The 26,636-nt window shown below is 33.4% G+C and overlaps 1 protein-coding gene across 9 annotated transcripts in view; it reads left to right on the top strand.

Moving 5' to 3' along the window:
* Nucleotides 1-26,636, top strand: part of LOC146536055 (neurotrimin-like) — a 336,131-nt gene that overhangs the window by 24,578 nt on the left and 284,917 nt on the right. For 6 of the 9 annotated variants that reach the window (XM_085191667.1, XM_085191671.1, XM_085191673.1 and 3 more), the window contains exon 1: nt 2,963-3,297. The exons of 1 other annotated variant lie outside the window; for it this stretch is intronic. The gene's annotated coding sequence lies outside the window, so the exon portion shown is untranslated. Of the gene's footprint in view, nt 1-2,962; nt 3,298-26,636 lie in introns of those variants that run through there. 2 more of the 9 variants (XM_085191668.1, XM_085191670.1) reach the window with 2 other exon arrangements.

The following is a 26,636-nucleotide window of genomic DNA, read 5'->3' on the forward strand; positions in this document are numbered from 1 at the left end:
TTTAACTGACCGCTGTCTGTATATAGAAGACATATGAGAAAATCTATTATTGTCGACATTTACTCATTTAACAGAACTCAACATAATGATTTTCATAATTATTGTATATTTGTTAGTCGGTGCGTTTATGCACTCTCATCTCTGAAATGGCTTGATAGATTTTTATACATTTTTCACTGTTGTGCTATAAGAAACTTCCCACAACATTTAGTGTTGTTTTATTTCCATCGCTTCGTAAAGTTATATCAATTTCATTATTTTGATCAACAAAGTCGCTTAAAACAAATTATTGAAACTGAAATCTTAGGTTGCAATGTAGAGATATTATCTTGAAAGTGAAAAAGTTATTAGAACTTGAACATATCGTCTATATGTAGTCTAGTGTAAAACTAAACTTACATATATAAATAGGTAATCAATAATTGTGTAGTTTAATCGGTCGAAGCCGCGAGCGGGTCGCTAGTAGTAGAAGTACGAGTATATACCTATTGTAAAGGCGCTAATGGCTCCATTTTTTCCAACCAGACCTCGTTTCTGATAATAAAGTTATAAAGATGTATAAAAAGTTGGCAGTTAGTTAATACGATTTCGTGTCTAGACCACTTTCCACCTTCCTTCCTTGGTTCGCTTATTTTGTTTCTTCAACTGTAATGGAAATATTTAGTTCTCGCGACTGTGAATTATAACTACTAAGATAGCGTTTTACACCGTTTTGTATTTTGCGGAGAGGTGTGGAAAGGTGAAAATTGATGTTTATCATTCATATATACATTTCGTACTGAATAGCGGAACTTAACGCTGCACTTTATTTTGCAAGACTAATAATAATAATAATACTCTTTATTGTACCCATAAGGAAAATAACAATAAAATAGATAACAAAAAAGAAAAAAAAACGGAAATATACCTACAAGAGGCGACCTTATCGCTAAAACAGCGATCTCTTCCAGGTAACCTTAAGGCATAGGATAAAAAAGGGAGGAAAAGACTAGTGTCACATATTGTCTTAAAAGCGATTTAACCCAAAATTAGCGGAAATGAGATTGACCAATTAGAGACAAGCCCACTGTATAATAATATTTTTGTAGCTCCACGCTATATCATGCTTAGTTCGTTCTGCCAACCCTAGTTGGCAGAACGAACTCAGTGTTAAGACACTATTCTTAACTTTCCGTCTAAGTTCTGAGATATTGGAATTCAACGCCATGCTGACGCTATGCCGCTGCGCAACGACGTCCTCCTTATTTAAAAAAAGTATATTAAATTAAAAAATATATTAAAAAATTAATAATAAAAGATTTTTCGACAAAGCTAGTAAAGTAAATGGAACAAAATATATATTGATTTGATGCAATTTTGACGGGGGTTAGTGATAGAAGACGTTTAATATATCATAAAACGCCTCATTGGCCGCGTCTACATCTGACTTCAGTATCGACGTGGTCATTGATCGTATGCTAAGTCGATATGCAAAACCTAAGCTTAAAGTATCTTAAGAGAATAATTTTAAAAAAGGTATATCAAATATATAATAATACTCTTTATTGCACACCGCCATTGCACACTTGTTAATTGTATTTCTAATGAATTGTATTTTTTTTCTCTCTTATTTGTGCAATAAAGTATTATATTATTATTATTATATCGGAGGAAAAAGCTTTTTAAGACAAACAGCCTTTTAAGCTTTTTAAGAATTTCAAGAAATCCTCTCTGTATCCATATTTTCTCTAAATTACCTGCATGCTAAATCTAAGCTTTGTAAGTCCAGTAATTTCGTCTGCGTTGTCTGTAGATCTTAGAGATATATGTATGTATGTATAGATGTAGACTATTCTCCATTTACAAAGACTGTTGTGTATGGAGAGAGAGATTTGAGTAATCGTCGTTTTCAAATTTTTGCAAAATACTAAATACGGAGGCTATTCGGGAATAAGTTAAAATTATTTGAATTAAAATAAATCTCCAGCGCAGTCCTTCACGCAGCGCTTTGGAGTCCTCGTGCTTATTATCAAAACAACTTTATGATCAACAACTTGAGCAGTTTCATCACACGCATACTTCCTTAACTTATATAATGCTTTCAAAACAACGAATTTTCAGTTATATTGTTTTGTTTTCAGCTACACGCTGTATCCCACGTATAGAAGTGTAGGCATAGATAAATAAAACAGCTCTAAAATATTAGAACTTAAATATTTATTTAGCCAGCTCTCAGATATCCGTAGCGTGTCTAAACGCTGCCAAGTTGCCACGACACGGGTATCAGGCGACGTCTAATGATGTGTGACGGCGTCGAGATTCAACAAAATTCTATTTTTCTGTCCTTCATTCCGAACACTTTGCTATCGTTTGTCATTTATGTCTCAAGGCTAGTGGGATTGATCGTTTTTTTTTAATAGAAAAACTTGTGTGTGAGTATACCAGTTCAAATATGTTTTGGGGAAGGATTTATGGTTTTATTCGAGTAATTTTATTCTGTATAGTAAAACTCAAAGTTTTGCTGGAGCAAGGAAATGATAATAATTCAAATATAAGAGTTTCACAACTATACGTGTCGTAGCGGCAAAGCCATCTGTAAACGCGACGGTCGTGGGTTAGAATCTCGGGGGTCATTTCTTTGCACCGGTAACATTCCAAAGCATTTTTCATGTTTCTTTATGTTAAACTTTATAAAATAGTAATTTTCTTAAAAACGAAAAACAATTTAATAAAAACTTTTTATCAGATTCATTTTTCATTATACGAGTCATACTGGCTTACGTTCAAAATGTGACAGTATATTAGAAAGTGTAAAGAAAACAAAATATTGTAAACAAAAATTAGAATAAAACTAAATTTTCCTCAATAATCAATTGTCGAAAACTCTTGCATATTTAAAAAAAGGTTAAAAAATAGGGGTGCGAGAGGTGGGGGGCACGCCAGAGCGCCAGAGCGCCGACTCCGGCAGTACCCCGTCGCCTCTCAGACAGCGAGCGCGTGTACTCTCAGTGTGTATGTGTTACGTGATATAATGTGTATTATTATATAGATATCAATTATTTATTATTAATGTTATAGAGAGAATAATTGTACTATTTAGTACATGTGTGAGTGACCTTGTGACTAACAATAGGTATTGATATTATTTAATTTTGGATATTTTTATTATATTAGATCATTTATAAATGGATATTTTTTAGTTTTTACTAAGCAGTTTTCGAAATTTGTGGTTTTTTGATAATATTTTATAAGTGAATTTTGTGGCTGCGGCCTATTGAGAGAGTGATTGTGTGTCGCGATTTGCGGTTATCAAGGCAGGTAGGACTTACACACAGATATTATAGATATATTGCTTCTATTTTTTTTAAATAAACATAAAGATTGTAATTTTTATTATTGCATTTAAATAGATTTGGCGATAAATTTGCTATTAAAAATATTTATTTTCTATAATACTAATTATTATTTATTAAAGTTATAACGTAATTCTCTATAATTACAAGGTATGGTAAAACAAGAATGGAGCAGAAGGGTTCCTATTAAATGATGAAAGACAATTTTGAAATCGACCAATTTTACATCAAAAGCTTTTGATCATTCAAAATAGACTTTTCAAGTAACAGATAATTATAGTACACTCGTACAATTGTACGCGTGTATATATACGTCAATTTCACATAAAATAGTGAAGTAAGCTTTTAAATATATTAGTGAGTATTTAATGAGGCCAGTTTTGGGTACGATTCCCACTTTAAGAAGTATTCAATATTTTCATTTCCTTGCTCTGGTAACCCAATGCCACTCAACACACAATGTCTCCAGTATTCGCTGGAGTGTAGTGTCTTATCACTAGTTTCTCAGGTTCTCTCTGTCTACCCTGCTATTTGCGGAATGCAGCGTGAAGCTATATATTATATTTTTGAGTCATTGAGTATAATCAATTACTATGCCGCTATTATCTATATAAGGGGAAAGCTCTTTGCGAGCTTTCGATTTATGATGATCAAAATATTTTGAATAAGCACTTAAATTTTATAACAATGGACTGGGTTGGAAATTATTTACGTGTGTTTGTAAGTTTGTGTGTTAGTATATTTTTTTCGGTGGAAAATGGGAAAGTGTGAACAGAGTGTTTTAACACTAGGCTACCAGGTTTACATACATACATAATACATATAAAAAAAATCGATTGTCCGGATTAGTTACGTATATAGTCGTATATGTTCGTTTTGAAAAACAGAAACAAAAATTCCGTAAAATTGGTAGAAGATAGAGGATGATGTGTTTTAACAATAGGTTACCTACCTTCTTCAGTTATGGTAGATGTTTTAGGAGAAAAAAATATATAAATTTGTTGACATAATATCTGCTGAATTACATGACATAATAAGAATTGCGAATTTAAAAAAAAATTGGGCATTACGCTATTTAATAGCCTAGATTAACATATGGGACTCTTTTTCATCCCGGTAATACCCCGGCTCACCCACTGTCAGCAACTTATGTTAAAATACACATTTTTCGCTTCTCTTGACCCACTTCTCAATTCAGATGAAATATCTTGCAGAAACTAGTTTATGGAACAAAACTAAACAAAAATACTATAATAGTTCTAATAGTGTTTGTTTCTGATATTTACACTTGTTTATTGTATTTCTATTTATAAAAAACTATCATATTTAGGTATAGGTATATGAGCCACCAGTGATTTTGGTCAATCAATGGCTTAAGTTATATTTCAAACAGTATAATATACTATTATTACGAAATATTATTTTGGTTACCGGAACTTAAACGGTTATTACGAGTATATTTACGTATCTAACTGTGCATAAAGTTGAAGTGTTTATTTGGTTGAACGGATTGATCTCAGAAAGTACTTGTGAAAAAATATTTTTGCGCTGGATAGTCCATCTATCGAGGAGGATCAGGGTATAAATAGGCTATATTGCATCACGCATCATCATCGTTTCGATGTAACCAACTATAGACTGACTAGTCGCACACAATAGAACCGAGTAACATAAAAGTAATAAAATAATTATTTAATACTAGCGACCCAAATGCGCAAATGCACACTACACCCTGTGTTGGTCTGAGGGAACAAACATTCACTTATTACATATATCATAGTATCATATTTATAACATTAATAGGATGTATTCCACACCATTGTTTGTAATCTAACGGTATTCAATAGTTGGTGTGGTGTTATGGTCGATATATCATGCGATATCAGATAGGACCGGCTTAACTTGCCCTCCGAAGAGGGATTATCCAGTTTCCCTTAAATTGGCTATCCATCTTAACGTCTTAATCAGAACTGCTCATCTGTTACGAAGTGGAGTTCGCGGTTTAACAATTACTATGTTTTATTATGTCTTTTTAGGATTCCGTACCTCAAAGAGCAGAAACGGAACCCTTATAGGATCACTTTGTTGTGCTGAAAGCTGAAATTGAAATCAAATATTTAGATCTATGGTAGCTGTTGAACCGCAGAAAGAAATCAAGCTTCTAAGTCAACGCATTCAAAAGATACAAGCATTTATTTATCGATTTAGATGCATTTTGTATGAAATTCGACGCGTTTTCAAATTCTATAGAGTTCTCACATGAATTTACAGTTATGAAATTTGGCAAGAGGTGGGAACTTACAATACAAGTAAAAAATACCAAATAACGAAAATTTATAGGTACTTCATAGAAAAAAATAATGACAAGCTTATATTAATAATTCGATTCATATAAATCCCGTTCCGTTAACCTATTAAAGTTAGTAATACGGAGCCTCGGTCGCGCACTTTACCAGGTTTTTTTTGTGGAAAGATACGTGAAAATGATTTTTCTATGCAATATAATTATGAATATTTATTTAAACACTATATTATTATATCAATATATGACACAGATGAAATTTCTAGACCTAGAAATTTGAAATTTATTATGCGTATAGGTCAGAGAGTGTAGGGAAGAGTGTAGAGAAAAGGCAATGGAAAACACTTGACTTTTTATTCGACATTTTAAGGTTTGTTTTGGCGCAGCAACACAAGTATATGACTGTAAACGAGACATGTTTTAGGCTCAATTCCTACTCGAGGAAATAAAATATTTAATATTTTCATTTCTTCACTCTGGTAACGAGGCAAAGCGCGGGGTTGAGTTCCGCCACGCAACACGCTATGCCTCCAGAATTAAGCGGTAATTGGGGAACGTAGTATCCTAATACTAGGTTCCCAAGTTCCCACTACCTACTCTACCATATGCATCCACAAGGTAAAATAGGTAAAGGGAACCATATAACACAGCGTGAAGCAAAAAAACGTAAATAAAATTACGATTGACTAGTTAGATATAAAAATATTATAGGATTTTATAATCTACAGGTGCAAGTATATTCTTATAAAAGTCACGATCAAGATAAATGCAGAGCTTTCGTTTTATTCGAGCTTACATGAAGCTTAATTAGAAACTTCAATTCCAATTAGCACTGTATAATGTTGGTTTGTGACGTCTGTCTCGGTCTGGTATAGCTCAATCAAAAGTAAACTTTGAGGCTCTCTCTTAGAGCTTTGTACGTTATCATGTACGAATCTCGTCGTTGGATAATTCTAAGTGTAGTAATATCTCTAAATCTGCATATCTATGTTAATTATATACTATTATGATAAAAATTGAAGAATTGTTTGGTTGGACGCACAGATCTCAGGAACTACTAATTCAAATTTAAAAATATTTTGGTGTTGGATATTCCATTTGTCGAGGCGGGATTATATTACACCACTAGCGGACCCGGACGCGGCTACGCCAGCTTGAAATATAATTTCTATAGAAATATAATTTCAATCTAGATGAAATGCTAAAAAGTGACTATTATATTTATTTTTATAAGGATGAATATCAAAATGACGCGGTAACGAACGCGGTCGCGTGGCGACGACGGTTGTTATTAACATGGCAGAATAAATTGCATGTCAAATTAGAAAGTATTTTAATATATTAGTATTTATGTGTAATGTAATGTTATATAGCCTATAGCACTTCTGAAGAATGCAGCTTTCATACAAAACAAAAACAAAGTAAATCGATCCAGTAGATCCAGAGATCTTAGCGTTCAAACAAACAAACAAACAAACAAACAAACAAACAAACAAACAAACAAACAAACAAACTCTTCAGCTTTATTATATTAGTATAGATTTAATCGTTTTCTCTCGCACTCACTGTCCTACCGATGTGTCTCAGCGACTAGTTATTTCTGTCAAAGATAAGAGCTTATTTGTAACTAATCGCCCGATGTTTTTGTGGGGTATACTTACGTATATAAACGCAAGTGTTTGATCACAATGGTTAGGAGTTCCAAACCCACTGAGTTATACAAAATTTAAAGAGTAATACAAAACAATTATAAGACTCGTAGCGTGGAGCGGGTTCGCGTCATCACTAGTTTTCCTAACTACATTAAATCTAGTTTTAATTCCTATGACTTTTTTTTTTACATATACGTAACCTGCCATAGACGGGAATATGCTTGAAAATAATATAAATAAAATAGTCATTATTATATAAAAAGGAAAATATTCTCGTTAAAAGTGAATAACAATTATAGTTGAGTGTGTACTTTATGTGTTCCGCACGTTCAGTCGAGTGGTCATTTAATTGTATTGATTTGTTTAAATCATTATACATATTGAATGTGTCTGACCTACACTAACTGTAGGTTCATAAAAAAGAGACAGCTTCACGCTTCTTCCCGCATAGCAGGCTAGGCAGAGAAACCACATTCCGCCAAATGTTGACAATTGAGTGAGTGGCAAAACTTAACTATATATAATTAAATATACATAAGTATATTCATTCTCCCGGAAGAGGGATCGAATGCACAACCAATGATCTTACAGTGACACCAAACATTTGAATACATTTTGAACAATCGGCGACAAGATTATAAGTAATCATTTAAAAATCTTTTAATTGCTGTCTTTATCGTATTTCTTTTTGTAATATGTTTTGCAATTTAAGAATCTTTTAGTTAAATCAAAATCGGGACAATACACTGGTTATCTCTAGCTTGATAATGATAATATCATTATTTTGGATTCACACTGTATCTTGCATATCGCGGGGTAGGTAAGTGTTAAAATACTTCGTATTCGACTTTCTGCTCAATTTTCGAAATAGTGTGTTGATTCGCAGAACTCAACGCCGCGCTTTGCATTGTTATAAGAGCGACAAAATGAAAATAAACCACTCTTCCACAGACGCTGTGCCGCTGCGCCACGACCTTAAATATTAAATACTAATTAAAGTCTCAGAGTGCAACTTCTAGAGCTTACTTTGAATGCAAAACAATTGTTTAGGTTAAATGGTCTTTGTTTATTTTAAGTTTTCATATATACAATATCTTTTTCTCTAGACTTTTATTTATTTTAGCTTCACCTAACCTAATGTTGACACATCGTTCTCATTATGACACTTCTGTTACTCCACTTCCCACCGAATTCTCGAAGCAGTGCGTATTAAGTGACTCAACATTAAGCTTTCATTTCCTAGCTTTGTTACCTTTGCTATTTATGTAATTGTGGGTTTGATTTATCGCTAAACAAATAATCGTTAAATCGCATTATTAAATATTTAATTAAATTGAAGCTTTAAAAATTAAAACTTAGCAGATTTTACATAATTAAATTAGTACTACATAGTTTAGTTACACAAGTAAATCACGCGACAAGCTTTTATGATCATATAAATTGTGTACAATGAGGTTATGAGTTGATACTTAGAATTTAAAAGACAAATTTTGTTTTCTCCTTTTTAGAGCGTTTAAATAAAAGTTTTTTCTAAAAATGATTTTTTGCTTTTAATTTATAAGTCCAGTAGTTTCGTCTGTGCGTTACTTGTAATTTACCAAGTAACGAATTACTTTTATATAAGATTGTGGAATTTAACTAAATTTAAAAGTAGCTAAAGTAACTCGATAATATTTTTTAAAGCCCTGATTGTTCATCTGTGGTGCGGTTTACTCTATTTAATAAACTGTGGTGACGCACTAATGACATGAAATAAAATAGCGGTTAGTAATAGAGAACGATGCCAAATAGTAAATAAATATATTCTATGTAGACATTTTAAATTATTGATTAAATATATGCCGGATTATTTTATTTTTAAAAAAGTTTTTAATTCAATATTTTTGCTTGTTCGTGCATAGTAGGGTAGAGGTCAGTGGTAAGACACTCTGTTCCTCGTTTTTTCGACGCGTTTTTTAAAATATAATCATGTTTGATTTTAAAAAGTATTTCTCACTAATATCCGTGCATACAAAAAAATTATACATAAATGTCTTAATACCTCAAAAAATGAAATCCCACAAATGACTATGTATTAAAGTGAAATACTATTCTTTTGTTCAGAATACATTTCAGACATGACTCGCCTCTGACGCCGGCCTCGGCCAGTCGGGGGCTTATAAATGAAAATTGAACGGATTGTATCTCGCGCGGTGAGGGATGAAAGAAACTACAACCGCATTTCATTATAACATTACATTAAAAGCTCTTTATATTGAAGTTGTAGCGATTTCTAAGCTTTTTGCGTTTTGTTTGTGGATGAGCTCGTATTGATAGGAGAGTTTCAATCAAATTATTATTTATAGTTTTAAAATTTGGATAATGTATATTAATTTATCTAATATATGAACATTTTGAGTCGTGGAAGCGTCTGACTATAAAAACAAAGGTTATGAGTTCGATTTCCATGCGGGAGAATGAATGTTATTTTCATTTCCTCGCTCTGGTAACAAGACGAGAAAATCGCGGCGGTGAGTAACGCCACTCAACACTTAATGTCTCGTAAATTGGTCGGTGCGTGGGAAATGTAGTGCTTTAACACTATGTTACCTCTGCTTACTCTGCTATACGCAAAATATACCCTGAATCTAAAATCATAGTTCACAAAATTCTGATATTCTAAAACTACTTAAATTTTCCCATATTATAGGTATAGAATACCTTACTTGAGCTGTGTTAATTCACATTGTCTTAGAATGGAGTGGAACTAATAAAATCGTAAGAGATCGTGAATTATGGGCCCAAGTGATTTAGATGGCTTTGCTATCCTCCCTCGAGCTTTTACTTCGATAGGTAATACTTAATGTTTCTTTTCCTAAGGAATATGGGTAGTTTTAAATTAAAAAGGGTTGATAGAGACCATCGCGCGTCGTGGCGTAGTTGTGAGTTCGTATTCCAATTGGGGGAATAGCTACTTTTTAATTATTGCGTTGAGTTCTCTCAATCTAAGTGCAGTATTTCAAAAATACAGTATTATATTTAAAATTCAAACACTACTAACATTAACTTTGGTAAATAAATGCAAATAATAATATTAATATAGTGTGGTAAAATAAAATAAAAAACCGGCTAAGTGCGAGTCGGACCAGGTAAGTACGGAACCCAAAAACAAAAAATATTTTTTATTGCAAAGCGTTAAAAAGTTTAAACATAGCGAAATTCCAACCCAAACCTCTAGTTCACTGTCCCAGGCTCTGGCCAACATGCCATACGTTCTTTTCAAGCTAAGTCAAAATTATCACTCGCGCAATTATAACTTATTTATATTGTTAACATTTCTCCATTCCATTAATGTTTAGTGCTGAATAATAATTTATAATGTTAAAAATAGGTATTATTTACTTTTTCACCCATCGCACATATATTTGAACTTCATTCGAATACTGTAAAGTTAGTTTTTGCTGTCATAAAACTCTATAATTTGTCTTCCTGCAGTACCTATTGTGAACTTTAGTGAAATTGTATAACACAATGTTGTACTGTAACTCGATAGCGATACAAAATGAGCTCCGAAACGTTATTTTATATTATTTTATAGCGAAATATGAGAAAACGATTTTATTTTCTTTGTATATTGTTTTCTTTTTGTGAAAAAAAATGGAAAAAATCTAGTGTTCAGACACTCCGTTCCCCATTTTCCTTATGCTTTAGATCAGAATCATCAGATCGAGAAAATAAGAAATATTTCTAATGTTTAAAAATACTTTAAATTGATATTGAATCTAAAGATATCGCTTGTTATCGTGAAGTTATTTTTGTTAATACAAATGTTATATAAAATATTTTTACAAACTGGGCCTGGAACAGCTTTTCAAACCATTTTTTCCGATATAAAGAGATTACCAATCTAGTTTGTTTCATTAAATTTTATGCATATTGTGCCCTAATTAGGTCTCTAAGATCAAGTGATTTTATCTAGTGCCCCGGTATTTTACTGACCTTGCCGTTCTTCTTTATTGTACTTGAAAAATAAATAGCTCACAACTCGTATCGTATAAAGTATAACCTTTTTGTGAAAATCTCAATATTTATAACCTTTTACATTTTTAAAGTGTTATTTCACACTAAAGATAGAAAAAATATTTTAGACTAGCTCACCCGGCGAACTTCGTACTGCCTAACAGTCATTCTTTCATTTTTATTTTTTTAATACTTATTCTGCTATTTGGGACACCGGGTCAGTTAGTAAGATAAGAAAGTTGATAAGTCAACAATTACATTATGTCAGAAAATAAAAATTATAAAACTTATATAGTCGCTAATTAGAAATACATATGTATTTCTTATTGTATATAATGTATTTCTATATGGGTACACTATCTGTATACTTAGATATTTTATATCATGCTACTCTTATAAAACTTTTTTTTAATTTTTGATTATATAAAAACATTATCCCGCATGGGCATTGAATCTAGAACCATGGTCGATACAGTCATACTCTATAGTGCACTACTTGCACTTGCACTACTATAGTGACATCAATTAAAATTAATAATTACATAGTATAAGCCACAGATAATAAGTTACAGAATGACTGTCGTTAAGTTAGGGGAGAGCGGGGCTAAAAGTTACCGAGGTAAGTTGTTCCGATGGAAATAATTTCGCGGAGAAAAGTGATAGGAATATTTAGTAAACATATAGTGAAATGCAATGTGATAGCGCACCCATGGCCACCATATTCAACAATCCAGTTGCACCCGATACCAGTGGAATAGCACACGGGTGTCGTTGGTGCACGATTGTAAATATTTTTGCATTTCATATTTTTGGTCTGTCTCACAAATTTTAACGATTAGCCTCGAGTATGTTAGTGTTTTTTTTACATTATATTACCTACTATTTCGGAACACTATTTGTAAATTATTTATGTTTTCTATATCTTATTTATATTTAATTTTTTTTCAACACGTGTTTTTGGGGCTAGATGTTCCCTTTATTTGGGGCATGTTGTGACCTGTTGTTGTGACGAAAAACTTTCGCCAATTCATTTGTACCAATAATGGGATGTAAATATTGTAATTTTTCATACTAAAAAATGTTGTAATTTAGTAACATGCGGACTTATGCTCGGAGATCAAATATGAGTTGATGTAAAAAGCAGCGGATGTAGTTTTCAAAGATTGCAGGAATAAAATAAAAACTGTTATCAAAGAATTACATATACATATTAAGTGCGAAAACCTAAAGGTATAAAATTTTTGTTTATTATTTTGGTTTAACAAAACCAAAATAAGTTTTATTTTATGTAAAATTATCTTTTACTTTTTAGTTCCGTTGTTCGGTATTTTTTGTTCAAAATTAATTCTTTTTACGATTTTAAGTGATAAGTAACCTTAAAAGGATACTTCTTAAACGAGTGTTGGTTGTGGTGGTAGTGGTTGTTAACGAGTGGCATCTGTTGTGATTTGTAAAACTTGACTAAATTAGGTATTATTTTTGTGGAAACTAACATTTTGGTATATTAACAAGAAAATACATAAAAAATATTCGGGCGAATTGGGAACCTCTCCCTTTTTTGAAGTCGGTTGAAAATGAAAACTTCTTTTTTGAGGTTGGTTGAAAAGAAATGCAACGACAGGGAATCTTACTTCTGCGAATAATTTTAACAAAGTTTTCCCTTGTAACTATACCAGTATAATTAATATTTACCAAAATAAAAACAAATTTTCTCAATTTTGACCGGATTTTATAATCAGAACCTAACCAAACTTTCATCAAACTATCCTTGAAGTGTATCCTTTCAAATAAGAAAAGAGTCATTAGAATCGGTTGGCGTGATATTGAGATATTCGTCATTTTGTCGCACACGTACCAATACAAATTTAATACTTATGTGATTTTCTCATAGATACCATTGTCAAAAATAGACCAAAAAAATTGGTTCCCACATGGGAAGCACTACCTTTCAAATAAAAAAAAAAACATCAAAATCGGTTTACCTAATCAAAAGTTATGAAGTAACATACATAAAAAAAAGAAACAGTCGAATTGATAATCTCCTTTTCTTACAGAAGTCGGTTAAAAAAGATTTGCTTTTGCGCCTGGTAATTATTATGATACTGTTGATTATTCCTTAAATAAACAGGCTTTGTTCGATTATTTATTGTTTTTTATTTTGAAAATAATAGCTTTAAAAATATGGTAACAATTTACCCCGGTCTGTTAACAACTTGCCCCAATTCGGGGTAAGTTGTTACTTTCCGACTTCAGTCATAAAAAAAATCATAATAAAAAAGTCTTACAAAGAATACCCCAAATTACTGTTTTAATTGCAAGTCTAGATATGTAAGTTGAATTTGATTATATTGTATAAATACTAAAATCAAGTATTCGTAGCAATATTTGAGGTTAAAAAAAAATCGGAACTTTTGGCCCCGCTCTCCCCTACAACATGAGATGACATTCGATAAACTTTACAAAGCAGTGGTTGGAAAACTTTTTTTAATATAAAACTTGTACCGCTGGAAACGTATACACTGTGTCTACTATCTAATAAAAGGCTCGGTTCTAGCTTCTAGAGATTAAACTTTAAATAGGATGTAGGTGTATGTAACAGTAAATAGTGGGGAACGGAGTATCTTAGCACTGGGTTCCCTCTGCTTACCTTGCTATGTGCGGGAATCAGCGTGAACCTGATTATTTGATTAGTTTGTTGTAAATATGACGTTTGTGACTTCGATACCCACTCAAGGAATTAATGATATATTACGTGGAGTTAAGTTCCGCCACGCAACACGTAATGGTTAAAAAAATCGACGAAAAGAGAGAAACGGAATATCTTAAGTTCCCTCTGCATCGCGTATATAGCAGAGTAACTTATATATGCGAGATACAGCGTGAAGTTTAAAAAAAGAAAAATATACCTAATCAACTGTGGAGCGACGGTTGTAAGTTTGTTTTCCGTGCGGGGGCATGATTATATTTCATTTATTTTCATTTTCCCGCTCTGGTAGATGAAGCGCGGCGTTGAATTCAGCCAATTGACTTGCAATGTATCAGAATACGGACGAAAAATGGGGGTTCTTAACATAACAAAGAATCTTCCTCTACCCTGCTTTAAAAAAATGTAAAGCTGCATTTTTACTTTATAATTTTTCACTCTTATATTTATAACTCGTAAACAATTTTATGTTTTTTTATAATGGTTTTTAATTGTATGATTTTTTTCATTTGACGATTATCTTTATTTTTACGATGTAATTTTTTCTTTTCTTCACTCTGTATTAATTTATGAGGCATTATGTAAACGCCGCGGCGAAACTCTATGCCTAATATTAGACAAAAATTAAACTTTGAGTCACGAATTTTGCAGTCCCTTCGAATGGGTATCGAAGCCATAACTATCGCACTTACACTCAGAACCCGTCCCACTGCGCCACTATGGTGTCATATAATATTTAATGGCGCTATATGTATGTATAATAGGGTCAGATGCGGTACCAAATTTATATTATTAAAGTGAAGTTGCGGAAAGCGGCCATTAAGCGGAATGGCCGTTTATTCGTGTCCAAAATATAAAATAAACATAACTTTAACCACTCATGTTTGAAATGTATGAAAATGTCGATACAAACCAGCGCATGTAGGCAGAGGGCACCTAGTGGTATGACACTCCGTTTTTCACTCAATTTTCGAATTACTAGGTTTTGAGAGAGGACTCATCGACTCGTTACAATTATAAAAATATTAAAAGTAAATCTCACCACGTTTCAATTTTTACACGACCTTTTTTTTGTAGACCTGTAGAGATTTAAAACTTATTAGAATTTTAAATTAGCTATTTTAGCACTGAGACCGGACATAAATTAATCAGAATTAAATAATTACCTAAAGAATACAGAAATTCATTAAAAAATATTAAAATATTATTATTTACTTTTCACTTAAGCCTTTGTCATTCAGCTCTCAGTCAAATAAGTCAAAGTCGCCCACTGAGGATTCCGCATCAATTTCATGATGGACGTGGAGAAAGAAGTGTTTTAACACTAGATTCCGTCCTACTAACCTGCTATGCAAGAAAATTGTGGCGTTTGAACGCAATGGCACTCAATTGTGTTTTTAAAATTATGAATAATCACAATAAAAAAAAACCACATTAATAATTATGATGATTTATTTATAAGTATAAAAACTGTATTAATAATAAAATGTAATTATATTAATTATTTCAATAGATTTCTTTTCCCAACAACAGAGTTGGTATGTTCGATCACTTTTTCGCTTTTCCCCCGAATTTGAGGCTTTACGCGTTCAATGGCGGAACTCAACAACGCTCTGAGTATTCAATTTTATTTATACTACGCAATCTTTTTTAAAATTGAGCATAAAGTAGAGAACAGAGTGACTCTACGATACTATAAATGAGAAGACCTTAGTAAATTTTAAATCCCAGGTCAGGCCTTTGGCCACTTAAGCTATCCATCCAGACGCAAGGGCAAACTTATAATATTATTAGAGCTTATACGTTCTTGTAGCGACCTCTGTAGGAATATTTAATAAAGCAAGGCATCATTTTATATGCTTTAAAATACAAAATCAATTTTTAAATAATATGAATTGGGATTGACCGTAGCACTGTAATTAAGTAAGTACAGTACTTTATTTATAAGTAATACTTAATTATTGCAATTTAATTAATTTTAAATATTCGTGAGGAATTTATCCTAACAATTAAAATAGCATAATTTAAAATATTATATTTAATGTCTGAATAGCAATGTCTATTCAGCAACAACAACAATACAATCCGCCGTGGTGCGGTGGCGCGGCGCCGGCGTCTGACTTAAAACGCGACGGTCGTGAGCTCGTTTGAGGCTTTATCTCCCCGATCAGGTAGCTATAGCGTGGCGTTGAGTTCCGCAATTTACACAATATCGGTAAGATCCCTCTGGGGTAGACAACTTGCTGTAAACGGGAAAACGCTATATACGAATACACACACATAATATATTAGAATTACAGCGAATTTAAATAATCTATATATATAAAAGTACTTGTCCTCACTGACTGAGGTAAGACGCACGCACAGCGGTAACCGCTGATGATAGAAACGTGAAATGTGTGTCAATCAAATCAAATCGTGACAGATGTTTACTTTCGTATTCTGGACATCCACTAAGAAGGGATTTTGAAAAATTTTAATCTTAAAGGGGTGAAATAGGAAAAAAAATTAAATCGGTATCGATTTTCATAAAATTTTAAATTTAGATTTTTAAAATAATTTAATTGAACATGTGTTTCATGGTTTTCTAGAATTCACCCCCTAAGGGTGCAAATAAGGGGTTGAAAGTTTGTATGGAAAAATCTTTTCTCTATACAAACTGGATTTAATCTGGATTATTATAAAATTAGAAATTTGGACTCTTAAAAACATTTCATTGAACACATGTTTTATGGTTTATTAGAATTCACCCCCAAAATACGCAAGCGAAGCTGCGCGCGTCCGCTAGTTCATTATATACTGAAACAGCCGAAATTTCATTGAAATCATTGCTTTTATAATATCCTGTCAAAACAACGTGGAGATGAATTAATTGAAGGTTTCTTCATTTGGCCGTGACAAAGAAGGATGGTGCGTCAAAACGTTAACAATAAAAGTGGTGAGCATCCTGTATATACATACAGCTGGCCCGAACCATTTATACACCCGCTCAGACACCCGCTGTTAGTCCATTAATGGAATTAAGTATTACAGTATATTTATACTGTCTATACTATCTATATATTAGTATAATGTTATAAAGCCGTTGAGTTGAACGAATCTTAGAAACTACTGCTTGAATTGAAAATATATTTTTGTGTTGAATAGTCCATTTATTGAGGAAGGCTATTTACTAAATAACACCGCAAAATTGAAAACCGCACTGTAAAAATGTCAATAAAATGTAGGTTTTACTTTAAAGAAAGTTGTTTTAGTTATATTTATTTATATTGGGTTAAAATTTTTGACACTGCCTGGTTTTTGACAATGCCAGTAATATAAATTTTAGACTAACATTTTTATTGCAAGCTTTATCTTGCATATAATTATGTAGCAGAATAAGAAGATCTTGTGACTATAACAATTCATAATTATAAAATGTATTTTGTGCTTAAATACACAACTATTAAAGAATATATTGTATACATTAAATTAGGGTCAAGCACCCTGTATCCCGCAAATAGCACGGGTAGGTATTGGGCGGAAAGCGGACAACGGGGTATCTTAACACGAGGCTCTCTTTGTTTAGCTTGCAATGCAAGAAAAAGCGAGAAACTGCTGAAAATAAATTAAATGTTATAATTATTTACAAATGAAACAAACATCAGCTCTGATACTAAATATTACAATATCTGCCGTATAATTAGGTAATACGTTATGTACAAATTAAATTAATTTGCTCGCCATCCCGAAGGGGTTATATGACATCCTGATAATTAATTTGTACCGGGCCATAGCGGAGCTGCTAGCTGCTAACACTGTTATATTCGAATGTGGTATTAAAATAATTTTATCAGATATTACCACTGGAAGAGTGGTTTTGGTTTCCAGGTATTATTTTATGCTCTTTTAGAAGTTCAAGCAAGAGTGGGTGGTAAGAAAGACAGAGGGAGACGGTTGGTCTTCAAGAATCGATGATACTGGAGGAAGGTCACTTCAAAAGCATGAGACGATGTGAAAGAGGTATGCGGAGACCGTAATATTTGGCGCTTCATGCTCTCTGGTCTCACTAGGTATAAAGCGTGAATATAATAGAAATAATTGTAGTATAGGCCGCTGTCGGTTCCACACGGTTAGAGACACTACATGTTGGGTACCCTAATATACTCACTTTGATATTTTAATTAATGAGGACTCTTCCTCAATTACTTATTTTGTATAACTTGGCATACCAGAATGTATATTTTAAGTGACATTCTTTTCCGTGATTCAACAGACCCGTGGCGTTAATTTTATAAAGAGCTTTCGATTTTTATTAGTTCTACACTTTAAAGCATGGCGAGGGAATCCCCCAGCATTAAGACATTCTAACCAACGATTTCTGCCCAATGTTTGAGATAGTGCATGTTGAAACTCAACTCTAGAGAATCACGAAGTCGCGTCGTGATATTTTACAATATGAATGCCCCCAAAATCTAAATTGAAAGCTTATGACTAAAATTAATACAAATTAATGAGCGTAAAGTGCTTTAAAAGCGCAAGTTCATAAATAATTAGGTTTATTGAACTTTACTAATTAATGTTATATTAATTATTATAAGCCGTTCAGCTGATCGAAATATTACATTAGCTGTATGCCGCATACAGCTGGGTAGGCAAAGGGAACCTAGTGTTGAGACACTCTATTCCCAACTTTCCGTTGAATTTTTCGCGGCATTGCGTATTGAGTGGCGAAATTTAACGCCGAAATTTTGCCTTCGTGACAGAGCGAAGAAATTAAAATATTAATAATGAATAATTCATTCCCTCGAGTGGGTATCGAACCCACATCCATATGGGATATATGTTTGATATAATAAATTACAAAAATATCTTTACCTATGCAAAGATAATCGCCAACAATCGTATCTTACTATTCGTTTTTTTTAAATAAAAGTTGCCAGAAAGAGATCACTCATAGTGATAAGGCACTGCACTGTATCAAAATTACAAATTTAATTGAATTTATGTATTTTCTTTTTTCTTTTTCTTGCAATAAAGTGTTTTTGATTTGATTGATGGGAACCTAATGTTATGTTACCCCGTTTCCAATTAAGATATGGCCATGAACCATACCACGACAGTCGCGTTTACAGTCGATGACAAGCAATACGATTTTGCTAAACGTAATGAAATATCTTTATTTTTTATTTAAATAGTTGTCATATATTTTTATGTTTCACCATTTAGGAATTTAATTTGTATCCATCTCTTACAGAAACAAGTACTAGAATTGACGACACAATTCAACATGCAAATATTTAATGATCAATATCCTTTATGGCAATGAATTTTCAAACCACTGAGCTGTGTACAGATAAAATTATAGAGAGAGCTTCTCTACCTACAAAGAAATTACTTGAAAATGAGTTTACAAAAAGTTTTTTTTATATATATATAAGTAAGTTCAAGCAATGTCTTGAAAATTGGATGATGAGTGGGGAATGAAGTGTCTCAACTTCCTAATTCTTCTTTTTATATGCAGGAAAAAGCTGCGGTAAACGTGAAGTTCCTTAGTAATTCAAGAAAATGAGCATTTTCTGTATTTTCGAAATTAGAATATTTAAAATTATGTCAATAAGAACCTACATTGTAGCTAGTGTTTAAACACACTTATTTACTTCACTTCATACTTATTTGTTCAGTGGAACTTAACCGCGAACAACGAGGTAGGCAGAGAGAACCTACGTACGTACGTACGTACGTAACGTAATAGTATGAATTTGAGGACAATTGCGTGTTGAATAGCAGAATTTATTTTCAGGGACAGTTGCTGATTTACGGTGGTGGTACGGTGGTTTGCTTTACTGATAACTGACAAATAACGTGCAAATGAAACTACTAGGGTCGTAGGAAAAAGATCAGGAGTTTAGATATTTAGTTACATTTATTAGCAAGACCGTTGTGGCGCCACGCGATTCAATTCAATGGCCCGAGAGGTGGGCGGGAAGTGGGGAACGTTGTTTCTTAATACAGTTATAGTTCCCTCTGCCTACTTTGCGAGACATATTTTTATTGCATACGCAGAGTAAGCGATACGTGGTATTTAACAGAAGACAGAAGCTATTCTAGCAATTCGGGGATGTATTGTGTGTTTAACACAAAGTTGTTAATACTATATCTTTAATCGAGAGCGAGAAAAATTGAAACCCATGATGGTTTTTACTTTAATATTGTTGTAGTTTCTACTATGCTTTATTTAGAATATTTTTGTGTTCAATAATATAATGCATGCATTACAAAAATATCTTTCTTTCTACCTTCACGCTACGTACCGCAGGGTAAGCAGAGGGAACCCTGTGTTAAATTTGCACCGCTCTGCATTTTCCGCTTTACGTTTTCGAGTGGCGTAACTCAACACCGAATTTTATCTACCAGAGCGATGAAAATGAAAATAAATTTAATAATATAATCAGTTTTAAAATCTATTATATTGGAAAAAAAGGAAATTGAGTAAAATCAACCCCTACCCCGGGGTTTTAAAAATGTAATCTACAATTCAGAAAACGCGACTTGAATAGTATCGTCTCGTATCGTAAATAGGAATATTTTTCAGTACAATGGCCGTGATTGTAATAGTCGTTTCTATACAATTTCCGCCCCGAGTCGGTTGTATTGAACGTGATCTCAGTTCTGCTGTGACAGTGACGTATTTTAGTAATCAAATATATATTGTTTATTTTGTTTGACTGATTGTTATGGTTGGGGATACTAATCATATTTGGAAAATACTTATATTTTTTAGGTTCACGCTGTATCCCGTTAAAAGGAAGGTAGGAAGACTGGGGAATGGACTGTCTTGTGCTAAGACAGTCCATTCCCCACGCAGCGCCCAATTCGAGACATTGTGAGTAGCGGCAGTCAATGGCGCGTTTATAATACTGTTGATGGTGACGTGAATGTGAAAACGCGAAGTGTTGTTTTATAGGGGCAATATGTGTAGACTTGTGTGTCGCTAAGGGAATGATAGATTGATTGATTGATATCATAAAAACTTAAAATATCAAAAAAAATTTGAAGTGTATATATTTTAACAGATTTTAAAATTGATTCTTTTTTTACGGATCTTTCACTGTTTGATAGAGAAGATTGTGCACCAATATATTAAGTGTATATTAATGTTTCCTTTTTTTAGTCTCACGCCGTATCCCGCACACAGCAGGGTATGCAGAGGGAACCTAGTGTTAAGACACTCCTTTTCCCATTTTCCGCCGAATTCTGGAGGCATTGCCTGTTGAGTGGCGGAACTCAACGCCACACTTTGTCCCGACACCAGACCGAAGGAATGAAAATATTTAATTTAATTTTGTTGTCGTGTACACGTTTGTGTCCTGCGGCAACGAATGGCCTCATTAATTTCTTAATCTAAAACAAAAAGTTACAATATATCTTCTAATATCTGTATAATTTACAAACAAAATACTTAAGCACGTTTATCAATATACGAGTAAAAACGTAAAAGTACGTAGTTTATATGTATCCTGTAACAAAATACGTGTACTTAAGGCGCTCTCACACTATACGAAGTAGATATCCAGCCATTCAAGGTGATAGCTTTTTGCTATAGTGATGTAATAGAGTCTCGATAGGCTTAGGTTTAATCCGTTTTAATCGTCTAAAATAAAGCGTGGCCTGATTTTGACTTGTTGAGTGAATATTTCATATTTGCTTCGGACAAAGCGTAAAGCTTACAATTAATAGCAAAGAACTGGCCGTCGTCCGCAACAGCGCAGCGCGATTGTTGTAGATTCCATTCCCACTCAGGGAATCATTTATTTTTATTTCCAGGCTCCAGTTTTTACCAGAGCATGCCATGTTGTCTGCGGGATAAATCGCGAACCTATAAGATGCTATATGCACTGCACGTATCAATATAAGTAAAAAATACTGTTTGTTTATTATTATTTCCGTTAAAAGCCACGGGAAACAGATATGGATAAAATTGATATGCAGAAATAAACAATAGAAAAAAGAATTTCTAATATTCTGCCGAATTTGCTCCCCGCCTCGTAATAAGATACGTGAGTATCTGCCCTTTCAGATGGAACGTTCCACGAGAAAGCTATTGAACTAGTAGTCGAATCTGGATTTACCTAAATTTGAGTAAAATTATTGAATACTTATGAAATGTGTGATTTTGAAGGAAATGTAGGTTAAATATCATAATACTAATGTGTTGGTTTAAGCCGATTCTTGTGTTTAATTAATGTAGAAACTGAGTGTCTTCACAGTACTCTCTCGCAAAAAAAGTAGATATTCATTTTTGATAGTCGATTTTCAAAGTTAGGTGGATAAAAACTTTCATTATAGTAGAGGCTCATTGGGTGAAACAAAAGTACAACTTTGTTTATTAAATAACATAAGGAAAATCATTTCAATGTACTACGAGGCCAGTCGTGCCGCAGGGGCACAACCGGAAACGCAGGCTGTGTGTTCGATATCCACTCGAGGAAATTAAATATTTAATATTTTCATTTCCTCGCTCTGGTAATGAGGTAAAATGCGGCGCTCAGTTCCGCCACTCAACAAGCGTCACTTAATGTCTTCAGAAATCGGCGAAACCTGAATGGGGAGCGGAATTATCTTAAAGGTTCCACGTTCCCACGTTCCCTCTGCCTCCCCTGCTACGTGCCCGCACGTACAGCGTGAAAATATTAGGTACAATTTTGAATTGCTTTTGTTAAGTGTAAAGCGACATTACAAAAGCCAGCGCAGAGGTAATTTAATATTAAACATTTAGATTTATGGGCTAATAGAATATATTAAGGAAGTCATCGTACTAAGAATGACATTAGTACACGTTTTATTTATTAGGCGTAAATTAGGCGTTTTGGTCTTTGATTCTATTTCACAATTTTATTTGTTTCTAATTATTAATAATTTTTTTTTTGCTGTTGATATATTTTTTTTCTTATCTTCATATAACAGACAGATAAAACGTAGTGATAAGACACTTAGTTTCCCACTCTATCTAATAATAATTATTTTTTGTATATTCCTTTAATTCTTTTTTTTTGTTATTCGCTGAAAAAAAAACGGTTACAAACGTATATTTGTACTTCATTTCATACGTCCTCAAAATTATATTGTCCATATAATAATTCTTCAAATACCATTGCCATCTAAGGAAGTAATAAAACTTCCTTTATTCATGTAATTAATGTAAGGTAGAAATTTAATAAGGGAAGTCGGTGAAAATAACAATACCTACGAAACACAGTAAAGATAGCATACTCGTAGCTTATAGGCATTTTTCACGGAGCAAATAGAGCCAATATCTAAAATATCTATATTGATTATATAAATAGATAGAATTCTTTCATCCTGGAGAATTACGGAGGAAATTTTAAATATTGGTAGGATAAATCTTAAATAACTTTATACATTATGTGAAACACGATGATTGTTGGTTCAATAGCCATATGGGGGTAAGAATTATTGTCGTTCCTTGATAAGGCGCGGCGTTGACTTCTACCACTTACATTCAATGTCTCAAATTTGGACGGAAAGTGCAGAAAAGATTATTTTCTAATTTGTAGTATTTCAAAAAATACATATACGTTATTTTGCACCGAATCAGCGCGTATTTTGCGTGTGTATGTGTAATAACTTATCTATGAGCCACGGAAAAAGCAGGGTAGACAGTGAGAACAAGTCAAATAAGTTACGGACCTCAATACAGTGCGGCTAAATTTTCTCCTGAAGGGGATCGTACCTACAACCATCACATTTATAATGAGATAGTCCCGCTGCGCTACGACGGTTTTTATCTTTTATTTATTTATTTGTATTTAATTATACAGCATCGATCATGGGATCAACTTAATATAAAATTTTAATGAAATCATCAATCGACATAGAATTAAGCTTCACATTAAAATTGTGATAATCAATTTGACAAAAGATTAATGTTATGCATTAAATTGACCAAACAATATTAAAACATGGAATAAAAAACCAATCACATCGTAGACTGGGAGCATCGTGGCAGTGCCCAGTTAACCAGTAGTAGTGGGTTAACGTCTGACTGTTACCGCGATTCCTATTCCACTGGAGGAGGAATTAATTATTTATTTATTTTCATTTTCTCGCTATGAATAGGCCAATTGCAGCATTGCACGTGCAGCTACGTGCAAAACTAAATTATTGAAAATTAAATAATTCGTCTTCGTGGGGATCGAACTATTGATACACGTGTACCTGTAAATGTACACATTCGAGGAAATGAAATATTTAATGTTTTCATTGTGTCGCCTGGTAATGAGGCAAAAAGCGGGGCGTTGAGTTCCGCTGGTCAACACGCAATGCCTCCAGGATTGGTAGGTTGTCAGGCTTTTCCTGCCTACCCTGCTATGTTGGGAACACAGCGTGAATCTTATTACCAGAGCGAGGAAAATGAAAACGTTTCATTTTCTCAACAACCCACAACCATCGCGCTCACAGTCAAACCCCATAAGCAAATAAGTAAGATTTGAATAGTTAATAACTTGAAGAGTCCTTTGCCAATACCAAGTAGGTGTACTTGGCGGCGCGGCGTTCAATTACTAAAGTTAATGATATACAGATTAAATAGATAAAGTGTTCTCATTATCCAACACTAAGTCTGATAAATATATCCTGTGAGAGCTAACCGCATAAACTACGGGCTTTTGTCCCACCTTGTTTACTTTGTACAGGCGAACCGTGTCACTGGAATGCCATTTTTATAGAAGACGGCATTTATTTAAGGCCGTCGTCGCAACTGGTTGTGGGTTCCATCTCACTCTAGGTAATAAAATATTTTAGATTTTAATTTCCTCACTTTAGCAACCAGCGTCAACTCAGGGTTGCGTGCGTTGCCATTCAACACACAATGCTTTCAGAATTCGGTATAAGTGAGGAACGGAGTGTCTTAACACTAAATTCCGTGGGCGGGATGCAGCTTGATTTTTGTATATATTTTGGTATATAAAACGATCTTCTGGCTACTATTTGTAGATATTCTATGCTCTAAACTCTAAAGCGTACGTGTTTATCGCCTGAAATGTGCTTGATATACTTTTTATATTTTTATAATATTTTTTATCAAAAACAAATGAAATTTTATCGTATGTTAAAATCTTTTTAGTATAAAAATATCATACTTTTCATATAGTTTGTTTTAATATGACGTCGATAGAATGACTGATGGAAGAAATTAACATCCATGAAGAAAGAATAAGTGGCAAGAAAGGCAAATGGCTCTGATGACTTTTGAGTAGGACAGTATCGACGATAAGGGCACGTAAAAAGCATGAAGACCCCCCGAACCCGGAGGGAATGTATAAAGAAGGTGATGACAATGACAAGGCGAAAAAGATATGCAGACAACGTAGCGTTTGATACTCTGTTCATTTTGGATACTCGCTATTGATAAAGCATGAAGCTAAAAGCTAGCGGCGCAACGGCACGGTGTCTGTCTGAAACCACAACGACGATTACGGGTTCGATTCTCACTCGGGGGAATGAATTATTTTCATTTCTTCGCCGTTAGTAACACAATAACAGACAATGTCTTAACACTAGGTTCACTCTGCCCATCAATAATACAACTAACACACGCTATAAAATATTCATTTTCTCACTTTAAATTAAGATACTCAGATAATAATATACTTAACCATCGGAAAAGTAAAGATGTTTAAAATATGTATAAAATTTCAACAACATATGTTATCTACATGAAAGGTTTATGACGGATTCCCCCACACCCAGTAAGTGCAATTCGAGTTAAAACTATGATCGTATCAATAAATTTACATAAGTTTCTACCACCCAGTAGTGATGCTACTAAGCTATATAAATGTTGTGTGAGAATTTTGTATAGCTTTGCGCTGTAATTATAGGGTGTATGGCAGAGTAAAAAATAGGACAGGTTTCAACCTAGATTACCAAGTGAGAGGATTAGTGTTAAGACACTCCGTTCCCTATGCACCGCCCAATGTGAGAGATAACGTGTTGAGTGGCGGAACTCAACGCCGCGCTAAAAACCTTTAAAATTTTCACCTCAATGAAATTTGTATTGATAATTCAACTATAATCACTACCTACTGTATTCGCCTGCAGAATTATTGGTCTCGATCGGAATTCGAACTGGTAACCAAAAACCTAAGCACTGTACCAAAGCGACAAAACATAATAAATTACTCCACTACACAGTATTAGCATTCCATTTAATAAATTAAGTTACAAAAAAAATGTGCAATTGTATTAGAGAATATGTAAAGTGCCGTTGCGACCTCTAGTTTTTGGCACGGTCTGAGTCGTGCCGGCGATAAATCCTGGGCCACAGTGAATCCGGGAATTTGATACTTTTGTGTCACGTTCTTGATTTAAGTTCCCTGGAAAAGGATGACATTATTGATTGTAGTAACAAGGGTTGTGCGTTCTAAAGCTGATTTGCAGCATTTGCAGCTTCGCCTCGTGATCAAATGGATGTGGTACAGTGGATTATATTAGTGAGTTAAGACAATTAGTGGCTTATACAATACAAAAAGAAGTTTTGAAAACTAATCAGTAATTCTCGAGATTAGTGCGTTGAACAAAAGAAACATCCCGATGGTCTGTAAATAAAAACATTTTTTGTAGCTATACAGGTTCTACAGAATATA

This window comes from Heliconius melpomene, chromosome 10 (genome assembly GCF_056956725.1).
Source record: "Heliconius melpomene rosina isolate 202511_hmr_F chromosome 10, ASM5695672v1, whole genome shotgun sequence".
Taxonomy (NCBI): domain Eukaryota; kingdom Metazoa; phylum Arthropoda; class Insecta; order Lepidoptera; family Nymphalidae; genus Heliconius; species Heliconius melpomene.